This window comes from Triturus cristatus, chromosome 1_2 (assembly GCF_964204655.1).
Source record: "Triturus cristatus chromosome 1_2, aTriCri1.1, whole genome shotgun sequence".
In the NCBI taxonomy this organism is placed as follows: domain Eukaryota; kingdom Metazoa; phylum Chordata; class Amphibia; order Caudata; family Salamandridae; genus Triturus; species Triturus cristatus.
The window spans coordinates 1,148,866,293-1,148,889,854 of record NC_140580.1 but is presented as its reverse complement, the minus strand read 5'-3'; positions in this window follow the sequence as shown (position 1 = coordinate 1,148,889,854).

Sequence of the window (23,562 nt, the reverse complement as noted above, 5' to 3'; positions counted from 1 at the left end):
TTGCGGCATTTGTCTGACCTCAATCAGAAGGTATCACCTTCTAAATTACAGTACGTGTGCCAAGAAGTTCCATACTTAGGTCATCTCTTGTCAAAGGAGGGAAGGCGACTGACCCCCGAACGTATTGAAGCAATTACGCATATGTCGGTACCATCGACCCAGAGAGAAGTACGTGCTTTCTTGGGCATTACTTCCTACTGCAGACAATGGATACCTAGTTTTTCTTTATTGGCCAAACCTTTATTAGCACTTACACAGAAAGACACGCCCCATCCACTCCCATGGACTGATGAATGTCAGAAGAGTTTTTCTGACTTACGATCAGCCCTGTGTTCTGCCCCTGTGTTAGGTACCCCTGATTACAGTAAATGTTTCACGCTCTATGTCCATGAGAGAGAAGGTTGTGCATTGTCAGTTTTGACACAACAATTTGGAGACAAACAGAGGCCATGTGCCTACTTTTCTGCTACGTTAGACCCGGTAGCTAAGGCGTTACCTAGCTGCCTCAGAGCTACGGCTGCGACAGCAATCTCTATTCGTCAATCAGCTGGAGTAGTGTTGGACCACACTCTCACTGTCATGGTACCACATGCTGTGGACACTTTATTGAATAGAACTAAAACACAGCATCTCACGAGTGCTCGGTTGTCTGGTTACGAGTTGACTTTCTTACCAAGCCACATACGTATAAAGCGATGTAACACCTTGAATCCAGCTACTTTGTTACCACTCCCAGATGAAAGAGATCCTCAGGATCATCGTGATTGTTCTCTTCGCACAGAAGAAGAAACAAAAGGAAGAATAGATTTAAAGGATACTGCGCTCGAGGATCCGGATGGAACCTTGTGGGTTGACGGTTCCTGTTTCAAATTACCCAATGGCGAGACTACCTCAGCTTATGCAGTCACCACATTACATACAGTAGTGGAGACAGCATGCATCAGATACAATTCAGTCCAGGCTGCAGAATTGATAGCCTTGACTAGAGCATGTGTGCTGTCGAAAGGGAAAAGAGTGAATGTTTACACAAACAGCCAATAAGCCTTTGGCGTGGCACACAGTTTTGGTCGTTTATGGAAGGAAAGAGGATTCTTTACTTCCCATGGAACGAAGATTCAGCATGGCCAGTTGGTCACCGATCTTCTTGACTCTCTCACATTACCTACCCAAATTGCCATCATCAAATGTAGTGCACATAAAAGAGTCACAGATGACATTGGTCGCGGGAATGCTTTCGCAGACGAGGTAGCGAAAAACACAGCTAGGGACATCACAAGTCACATGTATGTTGCAGGCCCTGAAAATCAGATCCCAGAAAGAGGAATGTGTGAGGACACAATTGAGAGCGTAAGAACGATTCACGAAGAGGCTACAGAGAAAGAATTGAGTAAGTGGAAAGAAAGTACAGGAATGTTGGATTCAAATGGATATTGGACAGAATTGTCAGAGCATCAACGGTGGATGTTGCCAGATGCATATGTATTACCTGTAGTGACTATGGCTCATGGACCAGCTCACATTAGTGCTAAAGGCATATGCAAACTCCTGGCTCCAGTTTGGCAAAATGAAGGAATTCCGAAATGTGCAGACAATGTGGTAAAACATTGCATTATATGCTTAATGCATAACCCAGGGAAGGGTATTCCAACTCCTGCAGGCCATTTCTCTCCCCCTACGTACCCCTTTGAAGTATTACAGATTGATTATATACACATGGATCGATGCAACAATCTCAAGTATGTTCTGGTGGTAGTATATGCATTCTCCAGATGGATAGAGGCTTACCCCTTAAAAGATAACACAGCTGTATCCACTGCTAAAGTATTACTGAAAGAGTTTTTTCCTAGAATTGGTTTGCCGCGAATTGTCTGGAGTGACAATGGAAGTGAATTTGTAGGCAAAATCATGCAGAAAGTATGTACGGGTCTTGGTATTAGGCAAAAATTCCATGCGGCAAACCATCCACAGTCAGCGGGTTTGGTATAGTGCTACAATGGCACTCTCAAACTCAAATTGGCAAAGATTCAGGCCAGCACAGGTCTTGCCTGGCCCGACGCTTTACCATTGGCCTTACTATCCACCAGAACTACTGTACACTCTCGTATGGGACTTAGTCCATATGAAGTGATATTCGGACGCCTCGCCAATATTTGGGGAGTTCCTCGTCCTAGGAAGTACTCAGACATACCGTACCCTATGCTTATTGATTACCTTCATGACTTGACTGCTAAATTAAGTGTTCTTCGCCAACAAGTTCAAAGTGCTCTGCCAGAGGCCTCAACAGACCCAGGCCACTCTATCAAACCGGGAGACTGGGTCTGCACCAAGAACTTTCAACGAAAGAAAAATCTTGATCCTCGCTGGTCACCTCCTCGCCAGGTTCTGCTGGCTACGCGGACAGCAGTAAGGATAGAAGGCAAGAAAAACTGGGTCCACGCCGTGCATTGCAAAAAGGTACCCTTGCCCTTGCCTTTTGACCAGTGGGTCCGCGGGGGCATAGGTGAGTCTGAAGGAGACAAGACTCCCCGGTTCGTACCATTTAGTAACGCACGGCTGGAAGACACCCAGACTGAGGAAGAAAGTGATGAGACTCTTCGAAGAACCATTCCATTACATCTGCAAGTGAACACTACTAATCCGGAAATAATCTTTCAGGACCAAACGATCCCAACAAAGAAATGATACAACCTGAGGACCAGGCCTGAAGCAAAGACTTGAACATTTGTTACTTTTGCCACCAATGAACTATTTTTCCTTTTTAGAGAGTATTTGTGCCATCTGTCCCCGTCGCAGGGTCTCGGTAGGAGTCTTGGACTGAACCTGGTTTAAAGTCAAGATCCGCTAGGTTCAGGATTATCAAATAGCCAAGTGATTGAGGAAGATTGCCGCGAGCGACAAATTTTTCTAGCCAGGATGGATGGTACACCACGTCAGGTAGATAGGAGACAGAATATGAAAACCAAATATTGTAAATCATTACGTAGTCGTTTTGGCGTAACCTTGTGTGTGTTGCTGATTCTATGTGTTTTATTAGCATGTATAGGTTGGATTGTCCATGTGTTGCAACTAAAAACTGCTCCCTTATCTACTTCTGTACCTTCTCGTCCCACTAAATTTCAACACAAGATAAGTGCCCTTTCCTCACATGAACAAATAAGAAGGATGGAGTATCAAAATATTTCGTTTATCCAGCTGTTACACCAACACCAATTAGTTGTCAACACATCTGACTGTTGGGTGTGTGGACTCATGCCTCACACTGCCCATAAAGGGATGCCCTATCTAGTATTGCCTTTCTCATATGAAGGTTCAGCATGGGCTTACCTGACCATGTTTTCGGCTGCCTACCACAACAGACTTCGATATCCGATAGGTACATTTGAGACTGGAATGGATTTTAGCCACGGTACTTTGATAAAGGGTATAGTGGCCATGGCTAAAATCCTAGGGAAGAGTAAGTTTCCTTTGGATGAAAAGAAAGCCTACGAAGGTTGGAATGTAACTCATTACATTTCCAGTCTTAAAAACAAGACCAAACAAGAGAAGTCTTCCCCAGCATGGACTGTACCCCACCAAGGCAACTTTTGCCTCCGAATCAATAGCAAGGAGAATGACACGCAACAAAACTCATCCCAGATATATGTATTCACGTCTCAAAATAACCCTCCATTGATCCCATCACAAGGAACCTATTTTGTCTGCTATGACAAAGCATATACATGGTTCCCCTCTGACTTTTCGGGAACATGTTACATAGCATTCTTGCTTCCCCCAACGTATACTGCACCCTCAGACCATCACAGACACAGATATGGTAGAGGTGTATTTGATGCCAAAGACACAGCTGGCCAGGAGGGAGGAGATTTCTTCAAAGGATTCATTCCCTTCTGGGGACCAATGATTAACAGCGGAAACATTAGGCGATTAGTTTGCGTGATTGAGACAACTATCGATGTTACAGCAGGTACCTTAAGTAACATCACTGCAGAACTCCGAGCGGACCGTCTCATGACGTTACAAAGCAGAATTGCGCTAGATGTGATCCTAGCAGACCGAGGAGGAGTCTGTAAATTGATTGGATCAAGCTGCTGTATATACATTCCTGATGACGCCCCGACTGTATATCAGGCCATCTCAAAATTACATACCATCTCCACATCGATCCATCAGGACGAAGGAGACTGGTCCCTCATGGGATGGTTATGGGGATTATTATCTACCTGGGGATGGAAGATACTGACATTCCTTGGAGCAATTCTGGCCATCATATTCTCTTGTTGCTTGTGCATACACTGTGGTCCTGCTATCTGTGGTCTGTTCGCTACCTTATGTGTATCAAAGCCTGTAATCCAACAACCAGAGAATATTAAGTTGATGGTCCAGCAACAGTTAAACGACCTTATGGCAATTGATATTGACTCCGACTCAGACTAACATGAGCCCAGTCATTGTGTTATTGACTGAGTAATGGCAAAAGGAGGGTGTGAGGTTCTGAAATTTGTCGTTTCTCGATCGTACCCAGACTCCATCTTGTGTTCTCCGCCATCTTAGGTTGCCCTCACTCAGGCAGCTGGTAAATGAGATGTTTTTGTCATTTCTGCCCTTGAGTGTCAGGTAGCTTTTCGTCCCGTGTTTATTAACCAGTGTCAGGGTCTGGCCGAATACACTAATTCATGTCTGAGCTGGATAATCCCCACCCAAACTATCTGTTAGCTCACACCATTCTTTCCTCTCGCTTATCTTATCTACTGCCCTTCGCTACACATCTCATGCATTCTCTGATCTCACGACTGTCCTTCTAGAGCATACAACCATGTTTTCTTTCCTTGTAAACGGTATCATGTGGATTCTCTTTGCAATTTGCTTGAAGGGGCCAGCAACAAACATCACCTGGAACTCGAGTCAGTTTTTAGCTTAAACCATTGTTGTTAACATTTGTCGATGTCTCAAATTCTATATGTGTTTGGGTTACCCATTGTATCCATTGTATTTCACTGTATAAAAGCTTGTGCGCCACGGAGGTCAGGGGCAGTCTCTTGTGAACCCATCCCTGTGTGACTTCACGGACAACTGTACTAGCTGCAGCTAATAAAACTCGATCTTTTACGCCAGACGGAGTGTCCAGTGTCTCTGTATTGCAAGGCAGGAGAACTAGAGGATTTCAGGCGTACTCTGTGCCGCTTGGCCCTTAAAGGTCAGGTTCCTCAGTACTCGCTGCCCCTTCCTTTCAGGTTACCTGGTACACGCTGCCCACTTCCTATCAGGTTACCTGGTACAAACTGCCTCCTTCCTTTCAATTTACCTGGTAAATGCTGCACCCTTCCTTTCAGTTTACCAGGTACACACTGCCCCCTTCCTTTCAGTTTACCTGGTACATGCTGCCCCCTTCCTATCAGGTTACCGGTTACTCGCTGCCCCTTCCTTTCAGTTTACCAGGTACAAACTGCCCCCTTCCTTACAAGTTACCTGGTACACGCTTCCCCCTTCCTATCAGGTTACCTGGTACTCGCTGCCCCTTCCTTTCAGTTTACCTGGTACTCGCTGCCCCTTCCTATCAGGTTACCTGGTAAACTCTGCCTCCTTCCTTTCAGGTTACCTACTACACGCTGCCCGCTTCCTTTCAGTTTACCTGGTATTCGCTGCCCCCTTCCTATCAGGTTACCTGGTACACGCTGCCCCTTCCCTTCAGTTTACCTGGTACTAGCTGCCCCTTCCTATCAGGTTACCTGGTACACACTGCCCCCTTCATTTCAGGTTACCTGGTCCATGCTGCCTCCTTCCTATCAGGTTACGTGGTACTCGCTGCCCCTTCCTTTCAGTTTACCTGGTACACGCTGCTCCTTTCTTTCAGTTTACCAGGTACACGCTGCCCCTTTCCTTTCAGTTTACCAGGTACATGCTGCCCCCTTCCTGTAAGGTTACCTGGTACATGCTGCCCCCTTCCTATCAGGTAACCTGGTACTCGCTGCCCCTTACTTTCAGTTTACCTGGTCCACGCTGCCACCTTCCTTTCAGTTTACCAGGTACACACTGCCCCCTTCCTTACAGGTTACCTGGTACATGCTGCCCCCTTCCTATCAGGTTACCTGGTACTCGCTGCCCCTTCCTTTCAGTTTACCTTGTACACGTTGCCCCGTTCCTTACAGGTTACCTTGTATAAGCTGCCCCCTTCCTTACAGGTTACCAGGCACACCTTGCCACCTTCCTTTCAGTTTACCTGGTACACGCTGCCCCCTTCCTTTCAGGTTACCTGGTAGTCGCTGCTCCTTCCTATCAGGTTACCTGGTACTCGCTGCCCCTTCCTATCAGGTTACCTGGTACTCGCTGCCCCTTCCTTTCAGTTTACCTGGTACACACTGCCCCTTCCTATCAGGTTACCTGGTACTCGCTGCCCCTTCCTTTCAGTTTACCAGCTACACGCTTCCCCCTTCCTTTCAGTTTACCTGGTACACCCTGCCCCCTTCCTTACAGGTTACCTGGTACACGCGGCCCCCTTCCTTTCAGGTTAATTGGTACTCGCTGCCCCTTCGTTTCAGTTTACCTGGTAAATGCTGTACCCTTCCTTTCAGTTTACCAGGTACACGCTTCCCCCTTCCTATCAGGTTACCTGGTACTCGCTGCCCCCTTCCTTTCAGTTTACCAGGTACACACTGCCCCCTTCCTTACAGGTTACCCGGTACATGCTGCCCCTGTAAGTGTAAATGTAAGTGTTTTTTGTAAAGCGCACTGCTGCCGAGGCGTCGTGGCGCTGTAGACCGCTGGAGAACCCGTCCTGGCTATCCCTGTGAGATGGTCCCTCCTGGGTATCTCCAAGGTGAAACCAGGCTACCCCGGCGAATGTGGGGGGCCGTTGTGGAGATGAGGCAAGCTAAGGTACACACTGCCCCCTTCCTTTCAGTTTACCTGGTACACGCTGCCCCATTCCTATCAGGTTACCTAGTACTCTCTGCCCCTTCCTCTCAGGTTACCTGGTACTTGCTGCCCCTTCCTTTCAGTTTACCTGGTACTCGCTGCCCCCTTCCTTTCAATTTACCAGGTACACGCTGCCCCCTTCCTATCAGGTTACCTGGTACTCGCTGCCCCCTTCCTTTCAGTTTTCAAGGTACAGACTGCCCCCTTCCTTACAGCTTACCCGGTACATGCTGCCCCTTACTTTCAGTTTACCAGGTACACGCTGCCCCCTTCCTTTCAGTTTACCAGATACACGCTGCCCCCTTCCTATCAGGTTACCTGGTATTCGCTGCTCCCTTTCTTTCAGTGTTAGACGGACCGGGAGGGTCGGTCGAGGACAAGGGGAGAGGTCTCCGGGGAGAGCCGTCTCCAGCGATCGTACAGGTGAGCAACTTCCCCCCCACAGGTATACACCACACAAGGATAGGATTTAACGTTCTTTATAGGTGATTTCTTAAGGTACGATGAAATGGTACAAGGAGGTCTGGACTCAGGGGTCCCCTCGATTCTAGTCTCTTGGTTTGGGAAAAGGGGGTAGCGGGACAGTCTGGCCACCAATCTGGTCGCTGAGATGGTATGGTGGATAGCTCACAATCCTCGAGCTCGATGTTCTAGCTTGGACGGGCCGCGGCAGCGCCAGCAGGTCCCGGTGAAGGTGGTCGTTACACGGTCCGCGGCAGCGCCAGCAAGATGAAGGTGGTCGTTACACGGTCCGCGGCAGCGCCAGCAGGTCCCGATGAAGGTGGTCGTTACACGGTCCGCGGCAGCGCCAGCAGGTCCCGATGAAGGTGGTCGTTACAACGGTCCGCGGCAGCGCCAGCAGGTCCCGACGAGGATGGATGATGCAGAAGGCCGCGGCAGCGCCAGCAGGCAGGACGATATTTCACAAGGCAGAGCTACGGCAGCGCCAGTAGTCCGTCAAGGCTGAGTTCTCTCGGTGTCTCTCGACTCCAGGATACAACTGCCTTCCTGCTCTGGAGCTGCCCTAGTTATAGGTCTGGCGCCCTTTGATGTCCGGACCCTCGCACTTGGAGGTCGGGGGGTCCGGGATGAGGGAGTCCAGATACCCAGCAGGGGGTGGAGCCAGCGCCTGGGGGAGCTGGAGGGCGATCGGCACCTGGCGGGGGAGAGCCATCGACACTTCTTTCTCCCATTGACCTGCCAAGTGGTCCGTTCACCTCCTGGGTGGATGGTGGTGCCGGGATGTCGGGGCCGGGCCAGGCCCAGGGTTAGGGTCGGGCTGAGGCCACGCGGCCTCGTGGCGCAGTGTCCAAGATGGCGGCTGATCCGGCCGGGGGAGCCGGTAGTGGTTCAGCCCCATGATACATGGATGTCCGGGGGCAGGAGTTCCGTTGGGAGACGGGGTGCGGGTTGCCCTTGTGGGTAACACCTGGGAGTCCGGGGCTTGGGCCTTGTCATGCGGGGAGGGAGCAAGCCCTTCATGTGGCCTGTCCAACATGCGTCCCCCCCAGCTGAAGGCGGGGAGAGTCACCCATCCTCTTGGGGACTCTCCTCGTCGAGGCGGAAAAAGCGTGACAGGCCATCTGCGTTGGCGTGGTCTTGGCCCGGTCGATGTTCCACAGTGAAGTCCATCCCCTGCAGGGAGATGGACCAGCGCAATAGTTTTGGGTTTTCCCCCCGCATCTGCATTAGCCACTGCAGGGGTCGATGATCGGTTTGCACCCGGAAGTGGGTACCGAAGAGATAGGGCCGGAGCTTTTTGAGGGCCCACACTACTGCGAAGGCCTCCCTCTCGATTGTGCTCCAGCGCTGCTCTCGGGCCAGGAGGCGTCTGCTGATGAAGGCCACCGGCTGGTCAAGACCCTCGGGGTTCAGCTGGGAGAGAACCGCCCGATGCCGTGGTCGGAGGCGTCCGTTTGCACAATGAATTCCCGACTGTAATCGGGGGCCTGGAGCACCGGGGCGGTGCACAGGGCGGCTTTCAGCTTCTCGAAGGCCGCTTGACAGTCGGGGGTCCAGTTAATCTTCTTCGGGTGGTTTTTGGACGTGAGACCCGTGAGGGGCCCCACAATGCTGCCATAGTCCCTCACGAACCGCCGGTAGTAGCCGGTGAGTCCCAAGAAGGCTCGGACCTCGGTCTGCGTGACTGGGGGTTGCCAGGACTGGATGGCAGCAATTTTGAGTTGCAGAGGGGCCACCAGACCGCTTCCCACCTGGTGTCCGAGGTAGGTCACGGACGCCTGACCAATTTGGCACTTGCCGGCCTTGATTGTGAGGCCGGCCCGCTGGAGGGCTTGCAGGACCTCTCGGAGGTGGTGGAGGTGGTCGGACCAGTGGCGGCTGTATACAGCGATGTCGTCCAGGTAGGCGGCGCTGAACTCTTCGAGCCCCGCCAAGACCTGGTTCACTAGTCGCTGAAAAGTAGCTGGGGCATTCTTCATGCCGAAGGGCATGACCTTGAAGTGGTAGTGGCCATTGGGGGTAGAAAAGGCGGACCGTTCTTGGGCCCGGGGTGTGAGACCGATCTGCCAGTAGCCCGCTGTCAGGTCGAAGATGCTGAGGTAGCGGGCAGCCCCCATGCGGTCGATCAATTCATCCGCTCGGGGGATGGGATGAGCGTCGGTCCTGGTGACAGCGTTCAAGCCCCGATAGTCGACGCAGAATCGGAGCTCAGGAGTGGTGCCGGGGGCAGCGGCTTTGGGGACCAGCACGACCGGGCTGGCCCAGGGGCTGTCCGAGGGCTCGATGACCCCGAGCGTGAGCATCTTGGACACTTCCGCTTGGATGCAGGCCCGCACCCGATCTGGTACGCGGTAGGCCCGGTGTCGGATAGGGGGACTGTCCCCAGTGTCCACGTCGTGCAAGCACCAGGGGGTGACCCCTGGGGTGAGGGAAAACAGAGGAGCAAACTGCAGCAGGAGGTCCCGGCAGCCCTGGCGTTGCTCTGGGGTGAGGGCATCGGAGAGCCGGACCCCGTCCACGGAACCGTCTTTCTCCTGAGTCTTCAGGAGATCAGGGAGAGGCTCGGAGTCTTCTTCCGCCCCACTGTCTGTAGCCATCAGGAGGCTGAGTTCCGAGCGCACAAAGTGGGGTTTGAGTCTGTTGGTGTGGAGGACCCGGAGGGGGTTCCGGGGAGACTCCATATCGATGAGATAGGTGACGGGGCTCTTGCGTTCGACCACTTTGAAGGGCCCCGTCCACTTGTCTTGCAAGGCACATGGTTCGGTGGGGGACATCACCCACACTTGTTGACCAGGTTCAAATTCGACGGAGGAGGCATTCTGATCGTACCATTTTTTCATGTCCTCCTGACTGGCCTCAAGATTCGCTTTTGCCATTTCCCTGAATCGCCGGGTCTGATTGCGTAGTGCCAGGAGGTACTTGAAGACGTCTGGAGGGGTCTTTAGGGGGGGCATCTCCCACCCTTCTTTGACTAGGCTGAGGGGCCCTCGCACAGGGTGCCCGTACAGGAGTTCGAAAGGGCTAAATCCGAGGGACTTCTGGGGAACTTCCCGATAGGCGAAGAGGAGGCACGGAAGTAGTACATCCCACTGGCGACGGAGGGGCTCTTCCAATCCCCCAATCATTCCCTTGAGGGTGCGGTTGAATCGCTCCACTAGTCCGTTCCCTTGAGGATGATAGGGGGTCGTGAATCGGTAGGTGACCCCGCACTGTTGCCAGAGGGACTTCATATATTTCGAGATAAAGTTTGTGCCTCGGTCGCTGACGACTTCTCGGGGGAAGCCCACCCGGGAGAAGATCCCCATTAAGGCCCGGCCGACCACCGGAGCTGTTACAGTTCGCAGGGGCACAGCCTCGGGGTAGCGGGTGGCGTGGTCCACCAGTACCAGGATGAACCGATGTCCTTGTGCTGTGCGGGGGTCCAGGGTCCCCACAATGTCTATTCCTACCCTCTCGAACGGGGTGGTGACCACTGGGAAGGGTTGCAGAGGTGCTTTGAGCTTGCAGCCGCTCTTCCCGCTGGCCTGGCACGTGGGGCAGGACCGGCAGTGGTTGAGGACGTCGTTTCGCATCCTCGGCCAGAAAAAGTGGGTCACCAGGCGACTGTAGGTTTTGTCCTGGCCCAGGTGTCCAGCCAGGGGGACATCGTGGGCCAGATTTAGCAGGAAGTCTCTGAAACGGAGGGGCACCACCAGCACTCGACTGGCCCCTAACTCCGCGATTCTTTGTTCACTGTATAACAGGTCGTTATCCCAATAGACCCAATGGGCTCCGGTGGAGTCCCCTGCGCTCTGGGCGATGGCTTGCTGGCGGAGTCCCTCGAGGGAGGGACAGGTCTTCTGCTCCTGGCGGAACTGTTCCTGGGTGGGCCCCCCTTCTTGACGCCACTGAGCCAGGCCGGGAAGGTCCTGGGGCTGGGCGACCCCTTCGGGGGTTGGCTCTGGGGGGTCGGTATCGTCGGTGTCCTCTACTGGAGCGATCGGTGGAGGAGGTGCAGGCCATTCTGGTTCTTCTGGTCGGGGGATGGCACGGGCGGCCATGGACCGGGTGGTTACGCACGCCCAGTCCGGGAGGCCCAGCATCCCCAGGTGCTCTCTTCTTTCGACGGCGGCCCACGGGGAACTCTCAAGATCGTTCCCCAGGAGACAGTCCACGGGGGCATCATCCCGGACCGTCACCTTCAACATGCCGGAGACCCCTCCCCATTCGAAGGGGACGCAGGCCATCCGACATAGACTCTCGGAATTGTCGGCTGAGCGGACGGGGCAGAGAATGTTCGGCAGGATCTGCTCTGGTTTTACCAGGTGACAGCGGACGGTCGTCACACTGGCCCCTGTGTCACGTAGGGCTTCGGCCCGGCGCCCATTAATGTTCACCCACTGGCTATATTTTCTGGTGTTGGTGGGTAGGGGAGCCCGCGGGACCATGTCTTTTCCCCCTAGGCACGCTAGAACCATGGCGGCCGGTTCCCACTCCTGTTGTGCCTGCTCATATTCTTCTTGTTCCTCGGAGATTTGTTCTCCCCCCAGGGCGGCGGCAGCTACCTGGCGGGGTTTTGGCGTTTGGTTCTGTGGGCAGTTCGGGTCATTGGCGTAGTGGCCGACTCGCTGGCATCGGTGACACGTGACGTTGGCTCGGAACCCCGGGCGCATCGGGGGGTTGCCCCGGCCGGCCGGGGGCGGGGTGCTGGCCGCGGGAGTGGCCGGGACGGTGTCTCTCCCTCGCCCCTGGCCTCCTCCTCCTCCTCGGGGACGGTGCTGACCTTGGTTGTTCCGGTTTTGCTCGTGTGGCCCTCTCCGGCCCACTCGGGTGCTTTCCCACCGGTCAGCTTCGGCGGTGAGTTGCCGTGGGTCAGTCAATTTACTGTCGAGGAGGTGCTGCCGGAGCTCGACGAAGCAGTTGTTAGACAGGTGCTCCCACACCATGAGATTAAAAAGTTGCTCGTAGGTCGTTACGTGGCTTCCCTTGATCCAACCCTCGAAGGCTCGGCTGAAATAGTTGACATATTCCACCCACGTTGTACCCGGGATCTGGGTGCAGTCCCGAAACCTCTGGCGGTACATTTCGGGTGTGAGCCCATATCGGGTGAGGAGGGCAGCCTTCATGTGGTCATAGGATGACATCTGATGGTCTGGGAGCTGCAGTAGGGCATAGCGGCCTTCGTTGACGAACCTCCCCCATAGGCCGGCTCCCCAGTCACTCCGATCGATCCGGTGGGAGGTCATGGCGATCTCGTAGGCTTTGAACCACTGTTGTATGTCGTCCTCTCGGACATACTCTCGGACAACATCCTTGGGGATGTGGACTTTCTTTTCGGTTGCTCCCGGGGTGCGCGGTCGCTCGGGCACCTCCGGTTCTTTGTTCTGCTTCCGTAGTTCTATTTCTGCCAGTTTGCGCTCGTGTTCGAATGTTAGTCTTTTTTCTTCGAGCTCTCTCTGCCTCTGTTTTTCTTCCCGTTCTTCTCGGAGCCGCAGATGTTCTAGGTTCAGTTTTTGCTCGGCTAATTTTAGTTCACCGTCCATTTTGAGTCGTGCCATTTCCAACTCATGTAATCTGTTTTTTTCTCTTTCTTGGATCTCTTCCTGCGAGAGGCCCGTTCCTCGCTCCTCGGGAGCCGTGGCGTTCCTCTCCGATGCTGCACCGTTTTGGTCTGGGGATCCGGCGACCCCGGTTTCCGCCCACGACTCAATGGCGTGCTTAAGATCGTCTTTGGTACTCAGGCCGGTGGTAGCAATGCCTAGTTCCATGCAGAATTGTTTCAGTTCACGATGGCTATACTCTTCCAATTTATCCATCTGGAATTTCTCGGTGGATCCGCTCTCTTTGGTTGACATCGTGGTTTTGTCGTGGGGTGAGCTACTCTCTGTACGATTACGCGTTGATTCGGATCGCGCCGCTGGCCACCAATGTTAGACGGACCGGGAGGGTCGGCCGAGGACAAGGGGAGAGGTCTCCGGGGAGAGCCGTCTCCAGCGATCGTACAGGTGAGCAACTTCCCCCCCACAGGTATACACCACACAAGGATAGGATTTAACGTTCTTTATAGGTGATTTCTTAAGGTACGATGAAATGGTACAAGGAGGTCTGGACTCAGGGGTCCCCTCGATTCTAGTCTCTTGGTTTGGGAAAAGGGGGTAGCGGGACAGTCTGGCCACCAATCTGGTAGCTGAGATGGTATGGTGGATAGCTCACAATCCTCGAGCTCGATGTTCTAGCTTGGACGGGCCGCGGCAGCGCCAGCAGGTCCCGGTGAAGGTGGTCGTTACACGGTCCGCGGCAGCGCCAGCAGGTCCCGATGAAGGTGGTCGTTACACGGTCCGCGGCAGCGCCAGCAGGTCCCGATGAAGGTGGTCGTTACACGGTCCGCGGCAGCGCCAGCAGGTCCCGATGAAGGTGGTCGTTACAACGGTCCGCGGCAGCGCCAGCAGGTCCCGACGAGGATGGATGATGCAGAAGGCCGCGGCAGCGCCAGCAGGCAGGACGATATTTCACAAGGCAGAGCTACGGCAGCGCCAGTAGTCCGTCAAGGCTGAGTTCTCTCGGTGTCTCTCGACTCCAGGATACAACTGCCTTCCTGCTCTGGAGCTGCCCTAGTTATAGGTCTGGCGCCCTTTGATGTCCGTACCCTCGCACTTGGAGGTCGGGGGGTCCGGGATGAGGGAGTCCAGACACCCAGCAGGGGGTGGAGCCAGCGCCTGGGGGAGCTGGAGGGTGATCGGCACCTGGCGGGGGAGAGCCATCGACACTTCTTTCTCCCATTGACCTGCCAAGTGGTCCGTTCACCTCCTGGGTGGATGGTGGTGCCGGGATGTCGGGGCCGGGCCAGGCCCAGGGTTAGGGTCGGGCTGAGGCCACGCGGCCTTGTGGCGCAGTGTCCAAGATGGCGGCTGATCCGGCCGGGGGAGCCGGTAGTGGTTCGGCCCCATGATACATGGATGTCCGGGGGCAGGAGTTCCGTTGGGAGACGGGGTGCGGGTTGCCCTTGTGGGTAAAACCTGGGAGTCCGGGGCTTGGGCCTTGTCATGCGGGGAGGGAGCAAGCCCTTCATGTGGCCTGTCCAACATTCAGTTTACCAGGTACACCGTGCCCCCTTCCTTTCAGTTTACCTACTACACGCTGCCCGCTTCCTTTCAGTTTACCTGGTATTCGCTTCCCCCTTCCTATCAGGTTACCTGGTACTCGCTGCCCCTTCCTTTAGTTTACCTGGTACTCGCTGCCCCTTCCTATCATGTTACCTGGTACACTCTGCCCCCTTCCTTTCAGTTTACCTACTACATGCTGCCCGCTTCCTTTCAGTTTACCTGGTATTCGCTGCCCTCTTCCTATCAGGTTACCTGGTACTCGCTGCCCCTTCCCTTCAGTTTACCTGGTACTAGCTGCCCCTTCCTATCAGGTTACCTGGTACACACTGCCCCCTTCATTTCAGGTTACCTGGTTCATGTTGCCCCCTTCCTATCAGGTTACGTGGTAGTCGCTGCCCCTTCCTTTAAGTTTACCTGGTACACGCTGCTCCTTTCTTTCAGTTTACCAGGTACACGCTGCCCCTTTCCTTTCAGTTTACCAGGTACACGCTGCCCCTTCCTGTAAGGTTACCTGGTACATGCTGCCCTCTTCCTATCAGGTAACCTGGTACTCGCTGCCCCTTACATTCAGTTTACCTGGTCCACGCTGCCACCTTCCTTTCAGTTTACCAGGTACACACTGCCCCCTTCCTTTCAGTTTACCTTGTACACGCTGCCCCCTTCCTTACAGGTTACCAGGTACACCTTGCCACCTTCCTTTCAGTTTACCTGGTACACGCTGCCCCCTTCCTTTCAGGTTACCTGGTAGTCGCTGGCCCTTCCTATCAGGTTACCTGGTACTCGCTGCCCCTTCCTATCAGATTACCTGGTACTCGCTGCCCCTTCCTTTCAGTTTACCTGGTACACACTGCCCCCTTACTATCAGGTTACCTGGTACTCGCTGCCCCTTCCTTTCAGTTTACCAACTACACACTGCCCCCTTCCTTTCAGTTTACCTGGTACACCCTGCCCCCTTCCTTACAGGTTACCTGGTACACGCGGCCCCCTTCCTTTCAGGTTACGTGGTACTCGCTGCCCCTTCGTTTCAGTTTACCTGGTAAATGCTGTACCCTTCCTTTCAGTTTACCAGGTACACACTGCCCCCTTCCTTTCAGTTTACCTGGTACACGCTGCCCCATTCCTATCAGGTTACCTAGTACTCTCTGCCCCTTCCTTTCAGTTTACCTGGTACTTGCTGCCCCTTCCTTTCAGTTTACCTGGTACACGCTGCCCCCTTCCTATCAGGTTACCTGGTACTCGCTGTCCTTTCATTTCAGTTTACCTGGTACTCGCTCCGCCTTCCTTTCAGTTTACCTGGTATATGCTGCCCCCTTCCTTTCAGTTTACCTGGTACTCGCTGTCCTTTCATTTCAGTTTACCTGGTACTCGCTCCGCCTTCCTTTCAGTTTACCTGGTACTCGCTGCCCCTTCCTTTCAGTTTACCTGGTGCACACTGCCCTCTTCCTTTAAGATTACAAGGTACACGCTGCCCCCTTTCTTACAATTTACCAGGTACACGCCGCCCCCTTCCTTACTGGTTACCTGCTACTAGCTGGCCCCTTCCTTTCAGTTTACCAGGTACACGCTGCTCCCTTCCTTACAGGTTACCTGGTACACGCTGACCCCTTCCTATCAGGTTACCTGGTACTCGCTGCTCCTTCCTTTCAGTTTACCAGGTACACACTGCCCCCTTCCTTTCAGGTTACCTGGTACATGCTGCCCCCTTCCTATCAGGTTACCTGATGCTCGCTGCCACTTTCTTTACGTTTACCTAGAACTCGCTGAAGCCTTCCTTACAGATTACCTGGTACACGCTGTCCCCTTCCTTATAAGTTACCTGGTACTCGTTGCCCCATTCCTTTCAGTTTACCTGGTACACGCTGCCCCCTTCCTTTCAGGTCACCTGGTCCTCACTGCCCCTTCCTATCAGGTTACCTGGTATTCGCTGTCACTTCCTTTCAGGTTACCTGGTACTCGCTGCCCCTTCCTTTCAGTTTACCTTGTACACGCTGCCCTCTTCCTATTAGGTTAGCAGGTATACACTGCCTCTTTCCTTTCAGTTTATCTGGTCCTCGCTGCCCCTTCCTTTCAGTTTACCTGGTACACGCTGCCATCTTACTTTCAGTTTGCCTGGCACACGCTGCCCCCTTCCTTTCAGTATACCAGGCACATGCTGCCCGCTTCCTTGAAGTTTACCAGGTACACGCTGCCCCGTTCCTTTCAGTTCACTGGGTACACGCTGCCCCCTTCCTTTCAGGCTACCTGGTACACTCTGCCCCCTTCCTATCAGGTTACCTGGTACTCGCTGCCCCCTTCCTTTCAGTTTGCCTGGTACACGCTGCCCCCTTCTTTTCAGTTTACCAGGTACACGCTGCCCCTTCCTTTCAGTTTACCTGGTACACGCTGCCCCTTCCGTTCAGTTTACCTGGGACTCGCTGCCCCTTCCTTTCAGTTTACCTGGTAAACGCTGTCCCCTTCCTTTCAGGTTACATGGTACACACTGCGCCCTTCCTATCAGTTTACCTAGTACTCGCTGCCCCTTCCTTTCAGGTTACCCGGTACATGCTGCACACTTCCTATCAGGTTACCTGGCACAAACTGCCTCCTTCCTTTCAGTTTACCTGGTACACGCTGCACCCTTCCTTTCAGTTTACCAGGTACACGCTGCCCCTTCCTTTCAGTTTACCAGGTACATGCTTCGCCCTTCCTATCAGGTTACCTGGTACTCGCTGCTCCCTTCCTTTCAGTTTACCAGGTACACGCTGCCCCCTTCCTTACAGGTTATTTGGTACACTCTGCCCCCTTTCTTTCAGTTTACCAGGTACACGCTGCCTCCTTCCTTACAGATTACGAGGAACATGCTGCCCCCTTCCTTTCAGTTTACCAGGTACATGCTGCACCCTTCCTTTCAGTTTACCTGAAACACACTCCCCCTTCCTTACAGGTTACCTGGTACACGCTCCCCCTTCCTTTCAGGTTACGTGATACTCGCTGCCCCTTCCTTTCAGTTTACCTGGTATACCCTGCCCCCTTCCTTACAGGTTACCTGGTACATGCTGCCCCCTTCCTTTCAGGTTACCTGGTACTCGCTGCCCCTTCGTTCCAGTTTACCTGGTAAATGCTGCGCCCTTCCTTTCAGTTTACCAGGTACACGCTGCCCCATTCCTATTAGGTTACTTAGTACTCTCTGCCCCTTCCTTTCAGTTTACCTGGTACTTGCTGCCCTTTCCTTTCAGTTTACCTGGTACACGCCGCCCCCTTCCTTTCAAGTTACCTGGTACTCGCTGCCCCTTCCTTTCAGTTTACATGGTACTCGCTGCACCCTTCCTTTCAGTTTACCAGGTAAACGCTGCCCCCTTCCTTTCAGTTTACCAGATACACACTGCCCCCTTACTTACAGGTTACCTGGTACACGTTGCCCCCTTCTTTTCAGTTTACCAGATACACACTGCCCCCTTACTTACAGGTTACCTGGTACACGTTGCCCCCTTCTTTTCAGTTTACCAGGTACACGCTGCCCCTTCCTTTCAGTTTACCTGGTACACGCTGCCCCTTCCGTTCAGTTTACCTGGGACTCGCTGCCCCTTCCTTTCAGTTTACCTGGTAATCGCTGTCCCCTTCCTTTCAGGTTACTTGGTACACACTGCGCCCTTCCTATCAGTTTACCTAGTACTCGCTGCCCCTTCCTTTCAGGTTACCCGGTACATGCTGCACACTTCCTATCAGGTTACCTGGTACAAACTGCCTCCTTCCTTTCAGTTTACCTGGTACACGCTGCACCCTTCCTTTCAGTTTACCAGGTACACGCTGCCCCTTCCTTTCAGTTTACCAGGTACACGCTTCCCCCTTCCTATCAGGTTACCTGGTACTCGCTGCTCCCTTCCTTTCAGTTTATCAGGTACACGCTGCCCCCTTCCTTACAGGTTATTTGGTACACGCTGCCCCCTTCCTTTTAGGTTACGTGATACTCGCTGCCCCTTCCTTTCAGTTTACCTGGTATACCCTGCCCCCTTCCTTACAGGTTACCTGGTACATGCTGCCCCCTTCCTTTCAGGTTACCTGGTACTCGCTGCCCCTTCGTTTCAGTTTACCTGGTAAATGCTGCGCCCTTCCTTTCAGTTTACCAGGCACACACTTCCCCCTTCCTTTCAGTTTACGTGGTACACGCTGCCCCATTCCTATTAGGTTACTTAGTACTCTCTGCCCCTTCCTTTCAGTTTACCTGGTACTTGCTGCCCTTTCCTTTCAGTTTACCTGGTACACGCTGCCCCCTTCCTATCAGGTTACCTGGTACAAGCTGCCCCCTTCCTTTCAAGTTACCTGGTACTCGCTGCCCCTTCCTTTCAGTTTACCTGGTACTCGCTGCACCCTTCCTTTCAGTTTACCAGGTAAACGCTGCCTCCTTCCTATCAGGTTACCTGGTACTCGCTGCCCCCTTCCTTTCAGTTTACCAGGTACACACTGCTCCTTTACTTACAGGTTACCTGGTACACGTTGCCCCTTACTTTCAGTTTACCAGGTACACGCTGCCCCCTTCATTTCAGATTACCAGGTACACGCCGCCCCTTCCTTTCAGTTTACCAGGTACACGTTTCCCCCTTCCTATCAGGTTACCTGGTACTCGCTGCTCCCTTCCTTTCAGTTTACCAGGTACACGTTGCCCCCTTCCTTACAGGTTATTTGGTACACTCTGCCCCCTTCCTTTCAGTTTACCAGGTACATGTTGCCTCCTTCCTTACAGATTACGAGGAACATGCTGCCCCCTTGCTTTCAGTTTACCAGGTACATGCTGCACCCTTCTGTTGGACAGGCCACGTGAAGGGCTTGCTCCCTCCCCGCATGACAGGGCCCGAGCCCCGGCCCTCCAGGTGTTACCCACAGAAACAACCCGCACCCCGTCCCCAGACGGGACTCCTGCCCCCGGACCTCTCTGTATCATGGGGCCGAACCACTACCGGCTCCCTCGCCCGGCCCGGCCGCCATCTTGGACACTGCACCACGAGGCCGCGTGGCCTCAGCTCGACCATAACCCTGGGCCTGGCCAGGCCCCGACATCCCGGCACCACCATCCACCCAGGAGGTGAACGGACCACTTGGCAGGTCGATGCGAGAAAGAAGTGTCGATGGCTCTCCCCCGCCAGGTGCCGATCGCCCCCCCAGCTCCCCCGGGCGCTGGCTCCACCCCCCTGCTGGGTGTCTGGACTCCCTCATCCCGGACCTCCCGACCTCCAAGTGCGAGGGTCCGGACATCAAAGGGCGCCAGACCTATAACTGGGGCAGCTCCAGAGCAGGAAGGCAGTTGTATCCTGGAGTCGAGAGACACCGTGAAGAACTCATCCCTGACGGACTACTGGCGCTGCCGTAGCCCTGCCTTGCGAACTATCGTCCTGCCTGCTGGCGCTGCCGCGGCCTTCTGCATCCTCCATCCTCGTTGGGACCTGCTGGCGCTGCCGCGGACCGTTGTAACTACCACCTTCACTGGGACCTGCTGGCGCTGCCGCGGACCGTTGTAACTACCACCTTCACTGGGACCTGCTGGCGCTGCCGCGGACCGTTGTAACTACCACCTTCACTGGGACCTGCTGGCGCTGCCGTGGACCGTTGTAACGACCACCTTCACCGGGACCTGCTGGCGCCGCCGCGGCCCGTCCATCTAGAACGCCGAGCTCGAGGATTGTGAGCTATCCATCATACCATCTCAGCTACCAGATTGGTAACAAGACTGTCCCGCTACCCCCTTTCCCAACCAAGAGACTAGAATCGAGGGGACCCCTGAGTCCTGACCTCCTTGTACCATTCTATCGTACCTAAAGATTGCTTATAAAGAACGTCAAAACCTTATCTTTGTGTGGTGTACATCTGTGGGGGGGAAGTTACTCGTCTGTACGATCGCTGGAGACGGCTCTCCCCGGAGACCTCTCCCCCTGTCCTCGGCCGACCCTCCCGGTCCGTCTAACATTGGTGGCCAGCGGCGCGATCCGAATCAACGCATAATCGTACAGAGAGTAGCTCACCCCACGACGAAACCACAATATCAACCAAAGAGAGCAGATCCACCGAGAAATTCCAGATGGAGAAATTGGAAGAGTACAGCCATCGTGAATTGAAACAATTCTGCATTGAACTAGGCATTGCTACCACCGGCCTGAGTACCAAAGACGATTTCAAGCACGCCATTGAGTCGTGGGCAGAAACCGGGGCCGCAAGATCCCCGGACCAAAACATTGCAGCATCAGAGAGGAACACCACGGCTCCCGAGGAGCGAAGAACGGGTCTCTCACAGGAAGAGATCCAAGAGAGAGAAAAAAGCAGACTACATGAGCTAGAAATGGCACGGCTCAAAATGGACGGTGAACTAAAATTAGCCGAACAAAAACTGAACCTAGAACATCTGCGGCTCCGAAAAGAACGGGAAGAAAAACAGAGGCAGAGAGAGCTCGAAGAAAAGAAATTAGCGTACGAACACGAGCGCAAACTGGCAGAAATAGACCTACGGAAGCAGAACAAAGAACTGGAGGTGCCCGAGCGACCGCGCACCCCGGGAGCAACAGAAAAGAAAGTCCACATCCCCAAGGATGTCGTTCGAGTGTATGTCCGAGAGGACGACATACAACAGTGGTTCAAGGCCTACGAGATCGCCATGACCTCCCACCGGATCGATCGAAGTGACTGGGGAGCCGGTCTATGGGGGAGGTTCGTCAATGAAGGCCGCGATGCCCTGTTACAGCTCCCAGACCATCTGATGTCATCCTATGACCACATGAAGGCTGCCCTCCTCACCCGATATGGGCTCACACCCGAAATGTACCGCCAGAGGTTCCGAGACTGCACCCGGATCCCGGGTAGAACTTGGGTGGAATATGTCAACTATTTCAGCCGAGCCTTCGAGGGTTGGATCAAGGGAAGCCACGTAACGACCTACGAGCAACTTTTTAATCTCATGGTGTGGGAGCACCTCTCTAACAACTGCTTCGTCGAGCTCAGGCAGCACCTCCTCGACAGTAAATTGACTGACCCACGGCAACTCGCCACCGAAGCTGACCGGTGGGAAAGCACCCGAGTGGGCCGGAGAGGGCCGCACGAGCAAAACCGGAACAACCAAGGTCAGCACCGTCCCCGAGGAGGAGGAGGAGGCCAGGGACGAGGAAGAGACACCGTCCCGGCCGCTCCCGCTGCCAGCACCCCGCCCCCGGCCAGCCGGGGCAACCCCCCGATGCGCCCGGGGTTCCGTGCCAATGTCACGTGTCACCGATGCCAGCGAGTCGGCCACTACGCCAATGACCCGAACTGTCCACAGAACCAAACTCCGAGACCCCGCCAGGTAGCGGCCGCCGCCCTGGGGGGAGAACAAATCTCCGAAGAACAGGAAGAATACGAGCAGGAACAACAAGAGTGGGAACCGGCCGCCATGGTTCTAGCGTGCCTAGGGGGAAGAGACATGGTCCCGCGGGCTCCCCTACCCGCCAACACCAGAAAATATAGTCAGTGGGTGAACATTAATGGACGCCGGGCCGAAGCACTACGTGACACGGGGGCCAGTGTGACGGCCGTCCGCTGTCACCTGGTAAAACCAGAGCAGATCCTGCCGAACATTCTCTGCCCCGTCCGTGCAGCCGACAATTCGGAGAGTCTATGTCGGATGGCCTGCGTCCCCTTCGAATGGGGAGGAGTCTCCGGCATGTTGAAGGTGACGGTCCGAGATGATGCCCCCGTGGACTGTCTCCTGGGGAATGATCTTGAGAGTTCCCCGTGGGCCGCCGTAGAAAGAAGAGAGCACCTGGGGATGTTGGGCCTCCCGGACTGGGCGTGCGTAACCACCCGGTCCATGGCCGCCCGTGCCATCCCCCGACCAGAAGAACCAGAATGGCCAGCACCTCCTCCCCCGATCGCTCCAGTAGAGGACACCGACCATACCGACCCCCCAGAGCAAACCCCCGAAGGGCTCGCTCAGCCCCAGGACCTTCCCAACCTGGCTCAGTGGCGTCAAGAAGGGGGGCCCACCCAGGAACAGTTCCGTTAAGAACAGAAGACCTGTCCCTCCCTCGAGGGACTCCGCCAGCAAGCCCTCGCCCAGAGCGCAGGGGACACCACCGGAGCCCATTGGATCTATTGGGACAACGACCTATTGTACAGTGAACAGAGAATCGCGGAGTTAGGGGCCAGTCGAGTGCTGGTGGTGCCCCTCCGTTTTAGAGACTTCCTGTTAAATTTGGCCCACGATGTCCCTCTGGCTGGACACCTGGGCCAGGACAAATCCTACAGTCGCCTGGTGACCCACTTTTTCTGGCCAAAGATGAGAAACGACGCCCTCAACCACTGCCGGTCCTGCCCCACGTGCCAGGCCAGCGGGAAGAGCGGCCGCAAACTCAAAGCACCTCTGCATCCCTTCCCAGTTGTCACCACCCCGTTCGAGAGAGTGGGAATAGACATTGTGGGGCCCCTGGACCCCCGTACAGCACAAGGACATCGGTTCATCCTGGTACTGGTGGACCACGCCACCCGCTACCCCGAGGCTGTGCCCCTGCGAACTGTAACAGCCCCGGTGGTCGGCCGGGCCTTAATGGGGATCTTCTCCCGGGTGGGCTTCCCCCGAGAAGTCGTCAGCGACAGAGGCACAAGCTTTATTTCGAAGTATATGAAGTCCCTCTGGCAACAGTGCGGGGTCACCTACCGATTCACGACCCCCTATCACCCTCAAGGAAACGGACTAGTCGAGCGGTTCAACCGCACGCTCAAGGGAATGATTGGGGGATTGGAAGAGCCCCTCCGTCGCCAGTGGGATGTACTACTTCCGTGCCTCCTCTTCGCCTATCGAGAAGTTCCCCAGAAGTCCCTCGGCTTTAGCCCTTTCGAACTCTTGTACGGGCACCCTGTGCAAGGGCCCCTCAGCCTAGTCAAAGAAGGTTGGGAGATGGCCCCCCTAAAGACCCCTCCAGACGTCTTCAAGTACCTCCTGACCCTACGCAATCAGACCAGGCGATTCAGAGAAATGGCGAAAGCGAACCTTGAGGCCAGTCAGGAGGACATGAAAAAATGGTACGATCAAAATGCCTCCTCCATCGAATTCGAACCTGGCCAACAAGTGTGGGTGATGTCCCCCACCGAACCATGTGCCTTGCAGGACAAG